Source organism: Anomaloglossus baeobatrachus, chromosome 6 (genome assembly GCF_048569485.1).
Source record: "Anomaloglossus baeobatrachus isolate aAnoBae1 chromosome 6, aAnoBae1.hap1, whole genome shotgun sequence".
Lineage (NCBI taxonomy): Eukaryota > Metazoa > Chordata > Amphibia > Anura > Aromobatidae > Anomaloglossus > Anomaloglossus baeobatrachus.
This window is the reverse complement of record NC_134358.1, coordinates 496,877,763-496,891,391: the sequence shown is the minus strand read 5'-3', so window position 1 is coordinate 496,891,391 and position 13,629 is coordinate 496,877,763. Positions and strand designations below refer to the sequence as shown.

General features: G+C 48.8%; 1 protein-coding gene across 10 annotated transcripts in view; it reads left to right on the top strand.

Moving 5' to 3' along the window:
- KMT2C (lysine methyltransferase 2C) overlaps positions 1 to 13,629 on the top strand; it is a 440,610-nt gene that overhangs the window by 24,668 nt on the left and 402,313 nt on the right. Inside the window, exon 1 of one of the 10 annotated variants that reach the window (XM_075315432.1) lies at positions 10,211 to 10,356. The exons of the other annotated variants lie outside the window; for them this stretch is intronic. The gene's annotated coding sequence lies outside the window, so the exon portion shown is untranslated. Of the gene's footprint in view, positions 1 to 10,210; positions 10,357 to 13,629 lie in introns of those variants that run through there. 10 annotated transcript variants of the gene reach the window in all.

Below are 13,629 nucleotides of genomic sequence, written 5' to 3'. Positions count from 1 at the left end.
TGCAGCCACTGTAATGTATAAAAACGTTTACAAAATAATAGTTAACACTTTAAACACTTGGCGATTTGCTAACGATGCATTCGTTATAGGGTCATAAACAGATGGGCTTTAATAGGGGAAATTTTGACTCTATGAACCAAATTTAAAAGGTAATTTTAAGGATATGGATGAGCAATGGTATTGACCCTAAAATCAAACTTTTCTGTTTTTCAACATTACTTGTGTTATCAATATTCACATCTCTACAGAGCACCGCCTTGTTTGACTTTATGCCATATGCTATAAGTAGATGTACAAAAATAACGTCCATAAAAAAGCAGTGAAAGCAGAACACCTAAACACTTCACTTATGGATTTATTTATTTATTTTAATACATACATTTACAGTATATCAAATCAAGTGATATAAGGTGACTCTGTCTGTATAGATGTGAATATTGATAGCATAAATAATGTTGAAAGACAGAAAAGTTTGACTTTTTTTGTGTGTTTATTGCACCCAGCTGTTTATTATTAATTGTTGTGGCGCGGTGGAGCCCGGCCCATTTACGTTTATTCAATAAGGTGCAATGGTCACTGGATAGACTTTTCCCGGTTTGTAATGATGTTGCCAGTAGGAATTTAAGAAAAAGTAAGGTCATGTTCACACAAATTACAAATTATCCTACTTTTCAAGAAAAGCTTTTTTTTTTTTTTTTCCCCCCTCAATCTCACTTTTAATTATTATAACAGGGTGTACAGTTTTCTATGTTAAAGAGGCTCTCTGCAAATGAGACAGAATTGCATGCCTGATATAATTCAATCTGCAGCCCATCTTGTTTGTGTTAGTACAGGCTGCAGACTGAAGATATACAGCTCCCGAAACCTATGTTTTAACTCACAAAAGCCATATCACACGTACCTCAGTCAGCTGCCAACTGTGAGGTGTGAAGAAATATTTTAACCCATATTGTGCTTCTTAATGAGATCTCGAGCCTCATCCACCAGCTTCTCCTCTGTTAGTTTGACAGCTTTAGGCTATGTGCCCACGGTGCGTTTTTTCATGCTTTTCTGCAGCGTTTTCAACTGCACCTTTTTAGTGCCCAAATGGCTGCGTTTTGATTTCCCAGCAAAGTCTATGGGAAATAGGGTTTTCCTGTGCCCACCATGCATTTGAAAACGCTGCGTCAAATTTGCATATTTTTTGACAAAAACCATGCGTTTTAAAAAGCAGCATGTCAATTGTTTTTGCCATTTGAGGTGCGTTTAGATAACATAGAAGTCAATGAGAAACAGGGAGTAACCAGGAAACATCAAAATTCCAGCGTTTTACCTGCTTTTTAGGTGCAGAAAACATGCGTTTTGGACTACTAAAACGCATGCTTTTTGCACATCAAAATAATGATTTCATATGTGCCTTTACACACACGTAGTCCGACAATTTATTTAAAGAAAATTATCATTTTATTGCTATATTTCCGTTTTTTATTAAATAACCGCTATAATTCTATTACATCTTGCAATTTTCTTTTTTTTCATACAAATATTTGTGCCCCTTTTTTTTTCTCTTTTTTTCATTTGGTTTGACTGTTGTAACTTTATTTATCGGTGTCTTGATGTTCAAAACGCATGTGTCAAAAAGCATTTGAAAAAGCATTCACAAAGCGCTAAAAACGCATCAAATACGCATGCGTTTTCAGCGCTAAAGTTCTGCAAAAGGCAACTTTGGCTAATTCAATTAAGGACAAAACGTGCATTTAGAACTGCAAGTAGGGAATAGCAACGTGGACACATAGCCTTATATCCGTGCAGATAATGACTGTGGACAACTGGAAAACCAAAAACATTGAGGAAAATGAACCCGGAGATAACCGCCTGTTCTGCTAAGTAAGCAGAGAAATATTTCTTCACATATGATTTGCCCTGCTCCCAACAAACTGACTGAGGTATTTGTGATACAGCTCTTGTCATTGACACACAGGTCTTGGGAGCTGCATATATTTGGCCTTCAGCTTGTGCTTACATGTGACTAGGATGGGTTGCAGTTTCAATTATACCAGGGATGCCATTTATACTTCATATTCAAAGAAACATTTTAAACAATTGTTGTGTCCATCAAAAACAGGTGCTATTGTGGCCTCTATTGTGTTTGTGTTTTTTATATATTGTTTTGTCTATAGTGTGCATCTATTGGTTTTTGCAACCATAGACTTGAATTTTTTTTTTTTCACATGCACTTTTGATGTGTAAAAAAAAAAACAAACCAAAACAACACCCACACAGAGGCTCGTCTGCACTGCCCCATTGAATAATATTGATATGAGTTCAGTCTGTTTTTGATGAACAGCACCCAGACCAAAAATCTGCCCTTACCATTAGCCTGGATAGGGTAATCTGTTTATTTTATTATTCTGGAACAAATTATTTTTCCCTAACAAATCTATTATTGGCACAGACAAAATTAAGTCGGATTTCATGTCAAACTCAGTAAGGGCTCTTGCACACGTAACTGCAGAATATTCTGCAGCGATTTGACGGCACACGTGCGCTTCAAATCGCTGCAGAAATACTGCATAATGAATGCAGTATTTTTGTTAAAAAAAAAAAAAAAAAAGCGGATTTGATGCGCTATGGCTGCTGCCCCCACCATAGACAGAGTGGGAGCTGCATCCATTTCACACGGAATAATTTACATACTGCTTTTGTGAATGCACGGATTTGGGTCAAAATTTTAGCATTCAAATCGCTGCGTTCATAAAAGCAACGTGCACACAATCTTCATAGATTATGCAGGACGCATGCATTTACGCTGCAGTGCAATACGCAGCGTAAATGCATGTCACTACGCAACGTGCGCATGAGCCCTAAGGCTTTGTTCACACTTCCGTTGTTTTACATCAGTCACAATCAGTTGTGTGACTGATGGAATGGATGCGTTGCAGATAGTGGCACAACTGATGTGACTGATGCTGCAAAAAAATGGATCAATTTTTTTTTTTTTGTTAGGGCCGGCTTTTGTGAATGATCAGCCGATCGCTCTCTACGGCCGGGGGCCGATCGCTCTCTACGGCCGGGGGCCGATCGCTCTCTACGGCCGGGGGCCGATCGCTCTCTACAGCCGGGGGCCGATCGCTCTCTACAGCCGGGGGCCGATCGCTCTCTACAGCCGGGGGCCGATCGCTCTCTACAGCCGGGGGCCGATCGCTCTCTACAGCCGGGGGCCGATCGCTCTCTACAGCCGGGGGCCGATCGCTCTCTACAGCCGGGGGCCGATCGCTCTCTACAGCCGGGGGCCGATCGCTCTCTACAGCCGGCCGCCGATCGCTCTCTACAGCCGGCCGCCGATCGCTCTCTACAGCCGGCCGCCGGGCGATCAGCTGATCACTCACAAAACCGGCCGATTTCTCACAAAAGCCGTGCGATCAGCTGATCGCTCACAAAAGCCGGCCGCCGGGCGATCAGCTGATCGTTCCTGCCGCTGGAACTTAATTTACACTCCATGTTTTTTTTTTACTGTGCGAATGCTCACAGTAAAAAAAAAAACGATCCGCTGCACGCAAAAAACGTTAGTGTGTGTTCCTACTGCCTGACTGTCAGTCAGTAAACGACTGATCCGTCACGCGGCGGATGCAACGTAGGGCCATCAGTCACAATCCATCACTAATAGAAGTCTATGGGGGAAAAACTGATTGCTGCTAAATATTTTGCAGGATACCGTAATTCCTCAAGGCGACTGATTGTGACTGACGCAAAACCAAAGTGTAGGAATGTGGGCATAAAGTGTGACCAGGCGTAACATTGGGGAGAACCTGAATTGCAGGAGCGCAGTCCATTGCAGACACATTTGCTGTGGGTGGTGGGTGACCTTGTGTGCAGCGCTGCTTGTTACAGTGAAATTGCATCTGTAGAATTTAATGGCTACGTTCACTTCTGCCGCCATATCTTTATTGCTCCGTTGCATCTATGATAGAAAGAAAAAAAAATGTGATGTCGCTTCTTGATTATTCTTGAGGTCGGCCACTTTCTCTTGTTTAGTGCCGCTTTCCTCACAAACTGCCTGGCACGTCTGCCGATGGATGGGTCTGGTCACATGCTTGCCAACACCTTTAAGATTTCTAAGCGCTTTGTGTGTGCACCTCCAGAGGGTGCCCTATACAGTGATGGATTCCTGCACTTCCCTCTTGTTGAACGCTACAGACTGCAGAAAAGTCACACGGCTGCGGGATTAATTAGAATGGAAGTTGATTAATTTTATTATATTTGCATTATAGCAATAATGTATTGACTGCAAAAAATGCACAAGGTTAAAGGGGACCTCTCCTCATTATGAGAGTCTTTACATCTCTCCTAATTAGGACCCTATTGATCCTTTTCCTGCAGCTTGGCATACTTGTAAAAATGGTATATATTCACAGCTTTACAGCACATTACTCTGCTCCAAGCGGTCCGATAGGTGAATACGGACCAACCTCAGCCTGATTTGAGCTTGCAAATTCTGTTCTATTAATCAAAGATGGGAGGATCGAGTGAGCAATCTCCGTGCAGGCACCGAGGGGGGAGCGCTTGGTGCCAAGTACTAAGCCAGTCAGCAGTGAAGAAGGTTCATTTTTTTTTGCTGGGGGGGCAGGGGCATTGGATCAATAGGGGCCTAATTAGAAAGGACAAAATGTGCTGGCAGCAGATTAATAAGAAAAAAAACTGATGACCGGTACCCTTTAATGTATGACGGCTTTACACACGATATTTCCAAGATCACGTAGCTTTGATTATTTAATACGTACTTTATTTTTCCCTTCCCATCCGTTCCTTGTGAGCCCAGACCAGCGCTGTTTGTATCCTTGGTGGCGCCAGTTCTTTCTTTGCTCGGTGGTGGAGCATACGCCGCCATTCCCACATTGCCTATACATTACAGTTCAAAAGTTTGGTGTCACCCAGACAATTTTGTCTTTCCATGAAAAATCACACTTTTATTTATCAAATGAGTTGCATAATGAATAGAAAATATAGTCCAGACATTGACGAGGTGAGAAATAATGATTTTTACTTGAAATAATAACTTTCTCCTTTTAAACTTTGCTTTTGTCACAGAATGCTCCTTTGCAGCAATTCCAGCTTTGCAGATCTTTGGCATTCTAGCTGTTAGTTTGCGGAGGCAATCTGGAGATATTTCACCCCATGCTTCCCCCCTCCCACAAGTTGGATTGGCTTGATGGGCACTTTTTGCGTACCGTATGGGCAAGCTGCTCCCACAACAGCTCAATAGGGCTGAGATCTGGTGACTGGGCTGCCACTCCATTACAGATAGAATACCAGCTGCCGGCTTCTTCCCTAAATAGTTCATGCATAATTTGGAGGTGTTTTTTGGGTCATTGTCCTGTTGTAGGATGAAATTGGCTCCAATCAAGCGCTGTCCTCAGGGTATGGCATTGTAAAATGGAGTGATAGCCTTCCTTATTCAAAGTCCCTTTTCCTTGTCCAAATCTCCCACTTTACCAGCAGCAAAGCAACCCCAGACTATTGCATTACCTCCACCATGCTTGAAAGATGGAGTCAGGCACTCATCCAGCATCTTTTCAGTTGTTCTGCGTCTCAGAAATGTTCTTCTGTGTGATCCAAACACCTCAAATTTCGATTCGCCTGTCCAGAACAATTTCTTCAAATCTTCCTCTGTCCAATGTCTGTTCTTTTGCTCATATTAATATTTTCCTTTTATTAGCCAGTCTCAGATATGGCTTTTTCTTTGCCACTCTGCCCTGAAGGCCAGCATCCCGGGGTCGTCTCTTCACTGTAGATGTTGACACTGGCGCTATGCGGGTACTATTTAATGAAGCTGCCAATTGAGGACCTGTGAGGCGTAGATTTCTCAAACTAGAGACTCTAATGTACTTGTCTTGTTGCTCAGTTGTGCAGCGCGGCCTCCCACTTCTCTTTCTACTCTGGTTAGAGCCTGTTTGTGCTCTCCTCTGAAGGGAGTAGTACACACTGTTGCAGGAAATCTTCAGTTTCTCCTCAATTTCCTGCATGGAATATTCTTCATTTCTAAGAACAAGAGTAGACTGTCGAGTTTTACATGAAAGTTCTCTTTTTCTGGCCATTTTGAGAGTTTAATGGAACCAACAAATGTAATGCTCCAGATTCTCAACTAGCTCAAAAGATCAGTTTTATAGCTTCTTTAATCAACAAAACTGTTTTCAGCTGTGCTAACATACTTGCACAAGGGATTTCTAAGCATCCATTAGCCTTCTAACACAGTTAGCAAACACAATGTACCATTAGAACACTGGAGTGGTGGTTGTTGGAAATGGGCCTTTATACACCTATGGAGATATTGCATTCAAAACCAGACGTTTGCAGCTAGAATAGTCATTTACCGCATTAACAATGTATAGAGAGTATTTCTGTTTAATGTTACCTCCTGAGGAAGATATCAGCATTGAAACATATGTTGAGGTGACCAGACGTGGTGGAAATACGCTTATTTGTAAGTTGCACAATTCCTGTGCAGATTAATATGTGCATTTGCTGTGTTTATGCTCTATGCATGTTGTTTTTGTGGGCACTTTTGCACTTGTGCTGGTAATATACCCGTGCTATATGTGGTCATTTATGCCCTGTACTTAACTATATACCTAATGGGAGTTTCGTTCGGTTTGGATGCAGGTCCCGCTCTGTCTATGGGAGGGGCAGCATCCAGAGTGCATGAAATCGGCTTTTCAGTACGCAGTGTTTCTGCAGCGATTTGAAGCGCACGTGTGCTGTTCAAATCGCTGCAGAAATTTCTGCAGGGACAGAACGCAACGTGGGCACATAGTCTTAGAGTGTTGTATATTCAGATCGAAGCATAGGCCCAGTGCTGTGGCTGCCATCCCTGGGGCCTCCTGGACTAGTCCTTGCTCTATTTGGCTGTTTTACATTCCTTTTGTAGAGACACTGGTTGCCCATGATTTTCTTTATTTGACACTGCTGCATGGAGAGAGGTTTTCTGCTTTTTCCTAAGCAGGGCGGAGAGCTCTTTTCTGGGAGGCAGGTCTGTGTTCTGCAGCATATCCTGCTGTGTAGTGCGGTCTCTTTAATTTCTGCTGGAAGGTGCAGCCTCTGCTCCAGGGCAGCTCTGGCTCTGCGCCCTCATCATGACGATCTGGACAGAATCTGAAAGTAAAAGGCTGCGCAGCTTCATGGGATTTCAGCCTCTAATGAAATCCTGACCCGTTCTACTTAGGCTGGTAATACATTACACAGTAAGCTTCTGCCCCTTTACCCCTAGCAGCCAGTCCACAGATGATGGAGATTTCATGGAAATTGCATGAATGGGTTTTTATATTGTTCATAGTTGCTTGCACATAGCTGAGAATTTCTTCTAAGGCCGTGTGCGCACGCTGCTTTTTCTGCCACGTTTTTTGGTGCACTTTGCGCTGTCCAGAACTGCATGTCTGTCTTTCTCTCAGCATTTCTGAATTCTCACAGACTTTGCTGAGTGGGTTAACAAACAAAAACATATTGCAGCATGTCAATTCATTGTGCATTTTTGTCCAGCTGTTTGTTTTGGGTTTTTTTTGCCCTTCCAGCCATTGATTTTCCTAAAAAAAGTTTTTTTTGTTGCGTTTCTCTGCCAAAAGGTGCAGTTTTCTTAAATAAACTGCAGCGTGTGAACATAGCCTAAGTTTGTTTTTGACGTTACAGTATATGAAGAAGCACCATATGGGGGCACAGACTGGAATTGCAGCAGACTCTGCTGACATGAAGCCTCTGTACCTTTTAAGTCTCTCCCTCAGGGGGCCATTATGTAGGGTGTCCCTTAGTTGCTGTCACATCTGGATTATGTTGCTGTTTACGGAGCTTGTGGCAGTGATATCACTTTTGCGGCTGATATTCACTATTTGATGTCACAGTTTATAGGCAATGCAATCTACAAGTCTCTTATGACTTCAGTGCTTAATGTACTGTGTGGCCTATCCCTGCACTGTTAATTTCACTTCATCATTCCCCCTGTGCTGTGACTTGATCATTCCCCCTGTGCTGTGACTTGATCATTCCCCCTGTGCTGTGGCTTGATCATTCCCCCTGTGCTGTGGCTTGATCATTCCCCCTGTGCTGTGGCTTGATCATTCCCCCTGTGCTGTGGCTTGATCATTCCCCCTGTGCTGTGGCTTGATCATTCCCCCTGTGCTGTGACTTGATCATTCCCCCTGTGCTGTGACTTGATCATTCCCCCTGTGCTGTGGCTTGATCATTCCCCCTGTGCTGTGGCTTGATCATTCCCCCTGTGCTGTGACTTGATCATTCCCCCTGTGCTGTGACTTGATCATTACCCCCTGTGCTGTGACTTGATTATTACCTCTGTGCTGTGACTTGATTATTACCTCTGTGCTGTGACTTGATTATTACCCCTGTGCTGTGACTTGATTATTACCCCTGTGCTGTGACTTGATTATTACCCCTGTGCTGTGACTTGATGATTACCCCTGTGCTGTGACTTGATGATTACCCCTGTGCTGTGACTTGATGATTACCCCTGTGCTGTGACTTGATGATTACCCCTGTGCTGTGACTTGATTATTACCCCTGTGCTGTGACTTGATTATTACCCCTGTGCTGTGAGATCACTAGTTATTATTCTTGCACTGTGGTTCTAATCCCTCCTGTGTTGTAGCAGTATTTAATTCACTTTATTGTTATTGTACCCAGACATCACGGTGTATTAAAAACCCGTATAGCAATTAAAAAACAGCATAAAAGCAACCTCTACTCAAAATATTATGTTTTGCAAAGTGTGCACAGTACCAACATTCCAACCTGTACTTTGAAAAATGAGATTTTTGGCAAAAAATTGCAATTTTTCGAGCTACCTCGCCACGTCACGGCAAATCTCTTGAGGCAGTCCTACACTAAAATATTTTTATTTAAAGTGTGCCAAACGGCCTCACATATGCACAAATAGGACTGCTATTGTTATTGTACCCAGACATCACGGTGTATTATCTGTGCTGTGAAATATCCTGGTTGTATTACATGTAATTTTGCCACTGTTTTTATAATATCTGTACTGTTCAACGCCACTATGTGAGATATTCGTGTCTGCACGCCACAGTGTCCCACATCCCTGGGTCTGGACACCGTTATGTCCCCTTTTGCCTGGGCCGGGTTGCCGCTGCGGGCGCTCTGCCTGGGCCGGGTTGCCGCTGCGGGCGCTCTGCCTGGGCCGGGTTGCCGCTGCGGGCGCTCTGCCGGGGCCGGGTTGCCGCTGCGGGCGCTCTGCCTGGGCCAGTTTGCCGCTGCGGGCGCTCTGCCGGGGCCGGGTTGCCGCTGCGGGCGCTCTGCCGGGGCCGGGTTGCCGCTGCGGGCGCTCTGCCTGGGCCGGGACGCCGCTGCGGGCGCTCTGCCTGGGCCGGGTCGCCTCTGCGGGCGCTCTGCCTGGGCCGGGTCGCCTCTGCGGTTGCTCTGCCTGGGCCGGGTCGCCTCTGCGGTTGCTCTGCCTGGGCCGGGTCGCCTCTGCGGGCGCTCTGCCTGGGCCGGGTCGCCGCTGCGGGCGCTCTGCCTGGGCCGGGTCGCCTCTGCGGGCGCTCTGCCTGGGCCGGGTCGCCTCTGCGGGCGCTCTGCCTGGGCCGGGTCGCCTCTGCGGGCGCTCTGCCTGGGCCGGGTCGCCTCTGCGGGCGCTCTGCCTGGGCCGGGTCGCCGCTGTGTGTGTTCCCTGCACTGTAGGACACGGTTATGCTCATTATTCAGGTACTCTGACACACCTGTACTGAATATTGGGGCTCTCGCTGAGTGTTTGTGGTCACATGTTGGTGCACAGGCCGCAGTAACACCTGGATCTCGTGTCAGGTACGTTACAAGGAGCTGTCTCTCATAGCAACCAATCACAGCACAGCTTTCACTTTGTAATTACCCTAAGGGATGAAAGCAAGGGTGTGAATGGTTGTGATAGGCAACAAAGACAGACGGTGTTGTGTCGCCTGTAGAGTTGTCCGGGTGTTGGTGAAGTGACCCCCGCTGCGTCCTGTGCAGGGAGCCGACCACTGCGCACATGGCTCCATTATACGTGTTACCCTGCTGGGGATTATTTCTCTGGTCGGGAGACCCGGTGTCGTTGTCGGCGGAGGGGCGCTGCACTCATTGTGTACAGCGCGGACTCCAGGCCGGGATTTGGCTCCAGCGCTGGCCGGATCTACATCCCGTGCTGTGACTCTGCTGGGGAGGGGGAGGGGCTGCGGTGCTGTTTGTCGGAGGGATTTCTGAGCGCCGTGTGTTACGGTTATGATACGAGGCATCTCCGGGAACCGCTGGAAGACTCCCCGCACAGGAAGAGCTCCATCCCGCCGAGATCCCCGCGCCGCTCCCGGGATATGAGACGCGCGGAGGAGCGCACCTAGCCGGCAGGTGAGCGCTGCCACGTACTGTGGTGTGTCACTCCGCGGCCAGCTGACACTGACAGCCAGAGGGGAGAGGGAGTGATGTCACCGGGTTAACCCGTCATGTGCGGCGCCTGTCAGGGCTACAGCGTTAACCCTGCCGCGCCCGCGCCGAGGAGGATCTCCGATCCGGTGGGAAAGTTCCCGAAAGTCGCGCGGGGCGCTGAGTGGTGCGGGAACTTTCCTGCGTGGTGACTGCTCGGGCGCTGCACACACTGCGGGGTCCGGCCGCTCCGGACCGAGGGCTGTTGGAGTTGTCAGAGGGCAGTGCCGAGGTGAGCGGACGGTACCGCCATCCCCTCACTCACACCCACGGGAAAGCGGAGCGCGCAGGAACTCGCTCATCCGTGTATACTTCCAGGGCTCAGCAGCTTCTCCGTGCAAAATACACCGAAAACACCTGATGGAGGAGTCTCAAGGTTTCCCTAAAGCCACATTCATACAACTGCGTGCCAACGAAGGGGTCCGCAGCCGGTGTGCCCCCCCCCCCCCCCCCCCGGGGCCGAGTCCGCAGCCTGAGGTGCCCCCCCCCATCCCCAGGGGCCGAGTCCGCAGCCTGAGGTGCCCCCCCCCCCATCCCCAGGGGCCGAGTCCGCAGCCTGAGGTGCCCCCCCCCCCCCCCCCCCGGGGCCGAGTCCGCAGCCTGAGGTGCCCCCCCCCCCATCCCCAGGGGCCGAGTCCGCAGCCTGAGGTGCCCCCCCCCCATCCCCAGGGGCCGAGTCCGCAGCCTGAGGTGCCCCCCCCTCATCCCCAGGGGCCGAGTCCGCAGCCTGAGGTGCCCCCCCCCCCTCATCCCCAGGGGCCGAGTCCGCAGCCTGAGGTGCCCCCCCCCCTCATCCCCAGGGGCCGAGTCCGCAGCCTGAGGTGCCCCCCCCCCCCTCATCCCCAGGGGCCGAGTCCGCAGCCTGAGGTGCCCCCCCCCTCATCCCCAGGGGCCGAGTCCGCAGCCTGAGGTGCCCCCCCCCCTCATCCCCAGGGGCCGAGTCCGCAGCCTGAGGTGCCCCCCCCCCCCATCCCCAGGGGCCGAGTCCGCAGCCTGAGGTGCCCCCCCTCCATCCCCAGGGGCCGTGTCCGCAGCCTGAGGTGCCCCCCCCCACCCCCCCAAGGGGTCAAGTCTGCAGCCTGAGGTGCCCCCCCCACCCCCCCAAGGGGTCAAGTCTGCAGCCTGAGGTGCCCCCCCACCCCCCCAAGGGGTCAAGTCTTCAGCCTTAGGTGCCCCCCCCACCCCCCCAAGGGGTCAAGTCTGCAGCCTGAGGTGCCCCCCCCATCCCCAGGGGCTGAGTCTGCAGCCTGAGGTGCTCCCCCCCCCCCAAGGGGTCCAGTCCGCAACCGGTGGGCCTCCCCCACACACACTGTTCGCAGGTTTAATGACCCAACATATGTGTGGCGGTCAAGTTCCGGTCTGGGCAGCCGCTGTGGGTTCAGTCATGGTTGGTGGTTGGACTATATAACGCATTGGCTGTGCACATCAGGCCTAACAGTGCACACGGATGGCCGCTGTATACGCACTAGGCTTTTCCCTGGCTCATAGGCCGGCATTAGTGAGTTTTCTCTGACCTGGCTCCAAAACAGATAGGTCTATTTTTGTTCTTTTTTTGTGTGGAGACTGTAAAAAACAAAAAACACAACTTTTATCCGGGAAAAAAAGCAGCAGACCTTATTGTGAAACGTGGATGTTCTTTGAGGCCAAAGGGGTTGTTAGGATTTTTTTTTTTTTTTAATTAGTTTAAAGGTATGGTCTCTTATCCACAAGATAGGCAATATTTGCTGTCTGATTGTTGGGGGGTGACCACTAGAAGGGGGATCCCGACACCCCCTCAATGTGAATGGAGCAGAAGTGTACAAGATTAACCCCTGCTCTGTAGCAGTGGTCGTTGCACATGCTTACTGCTGCTTTGGACTTTGTGCCCTCTGTCCTGTGGTGTGTCGGGCGTCTCGCCAGCCCAGACCCCGCTATCATACTTTTGTCATCTATACTGTAGATGGGAATATCACCCTATAAACCCCTCGCTGCTCCAGCCGTCCTCCTTTATTAATTTTCCTGCATCAGCGCCATGCTGTGAAAACGCGAGACTGCTGCAGCCATTATGTAGAAGCATGTGTTTAAGGTAGGATGGTGCGGTCGTAGCTTTAAATCCCCTTCTTAGACACTTTTTTTGGTCAATCTAGATGCCTTCAGCTTCGAGGCTAATGGCACCGCACACCGTGAGGGTGGAGCTGCCCAAGTGGAAAGACACCAATCAGAAATCTGCCAAGTATCCGCGGCTTCCATCGCACGCTTCAGCCTTCTCCATATAAATAAGAATCAATTTCATTTGATCTCATTCTGTGAACTATAAAGCGATCAGTAGAGTCAATATGATTCATCCAAGAAGGTTCTGATGTATTGCTCAGCAGGATTCAGTCCATTGGGACCTTTCTCAAGTTGTCTGGAGCTGGGATTTAGGGCAGGAACAGGGTCCTCTGCCCAATTACATCCCTGTTGGTTGTTACCGTATACTAGCATGGAGCCTGTGTGACGTTACTACTGAGCCTTCATACCTTGCTATTCAGGCGCGCCGTTCTCTGCGTGTAAGGAAGATGTTCTCACTTTGGAGAAGATACCTCCATACCTACGGATATCATTGCAGCTCGATATGAATGATTTCCAGAACCTAAGAGTAGTGTTGAGTGGACCCGAACTGTAAAAATCCGGATCCGCGCGGTTTCAGCGTCCGATCCGGGTCCAACCCGGACGCGGGAATCCGGCTGCACGATCCGGATTCGTTTTTTTTTTAAATTTTCTTTCTCTTTCGTTTTCTCTTTCGTTCTCTCTTTCGTTCTCTCTCTTTCTCTTTCTGGTTCTCTCGTTCTGGTTCTCTCGTTCTGGTTCTCTTGTTCTCTCTTTCTCGTTCTCTCGTTCTCTCGTTCTCTCGTTCTCTCGTTCTCTCGTTCTCTCGTTCTCTCGTTCTCTCGTTCTCTCGTTCTCTCGTTCTCTCGTTCTCTCGTTCTCTCGTTCTCTCTCTCTCTCTCCACGCTCTCCCCCCCATTGACTTATATAGGGCCGGATCGGATCCGGACTTCTTTATCGGCCCGCCGCGGATCCGCCGGACCCGGATTATTAACAGTCCGCTCAACTCTACCTAAGAGTCCTCCTGTCCTATGTGCCACACACAGGTGCGGGAGAGGGCTCATGGATCTCCTATAGTCTGTCCTACAGGCACAAGCCTTCACTCTTCTGTATTCAGCCTCCTTCTGATTT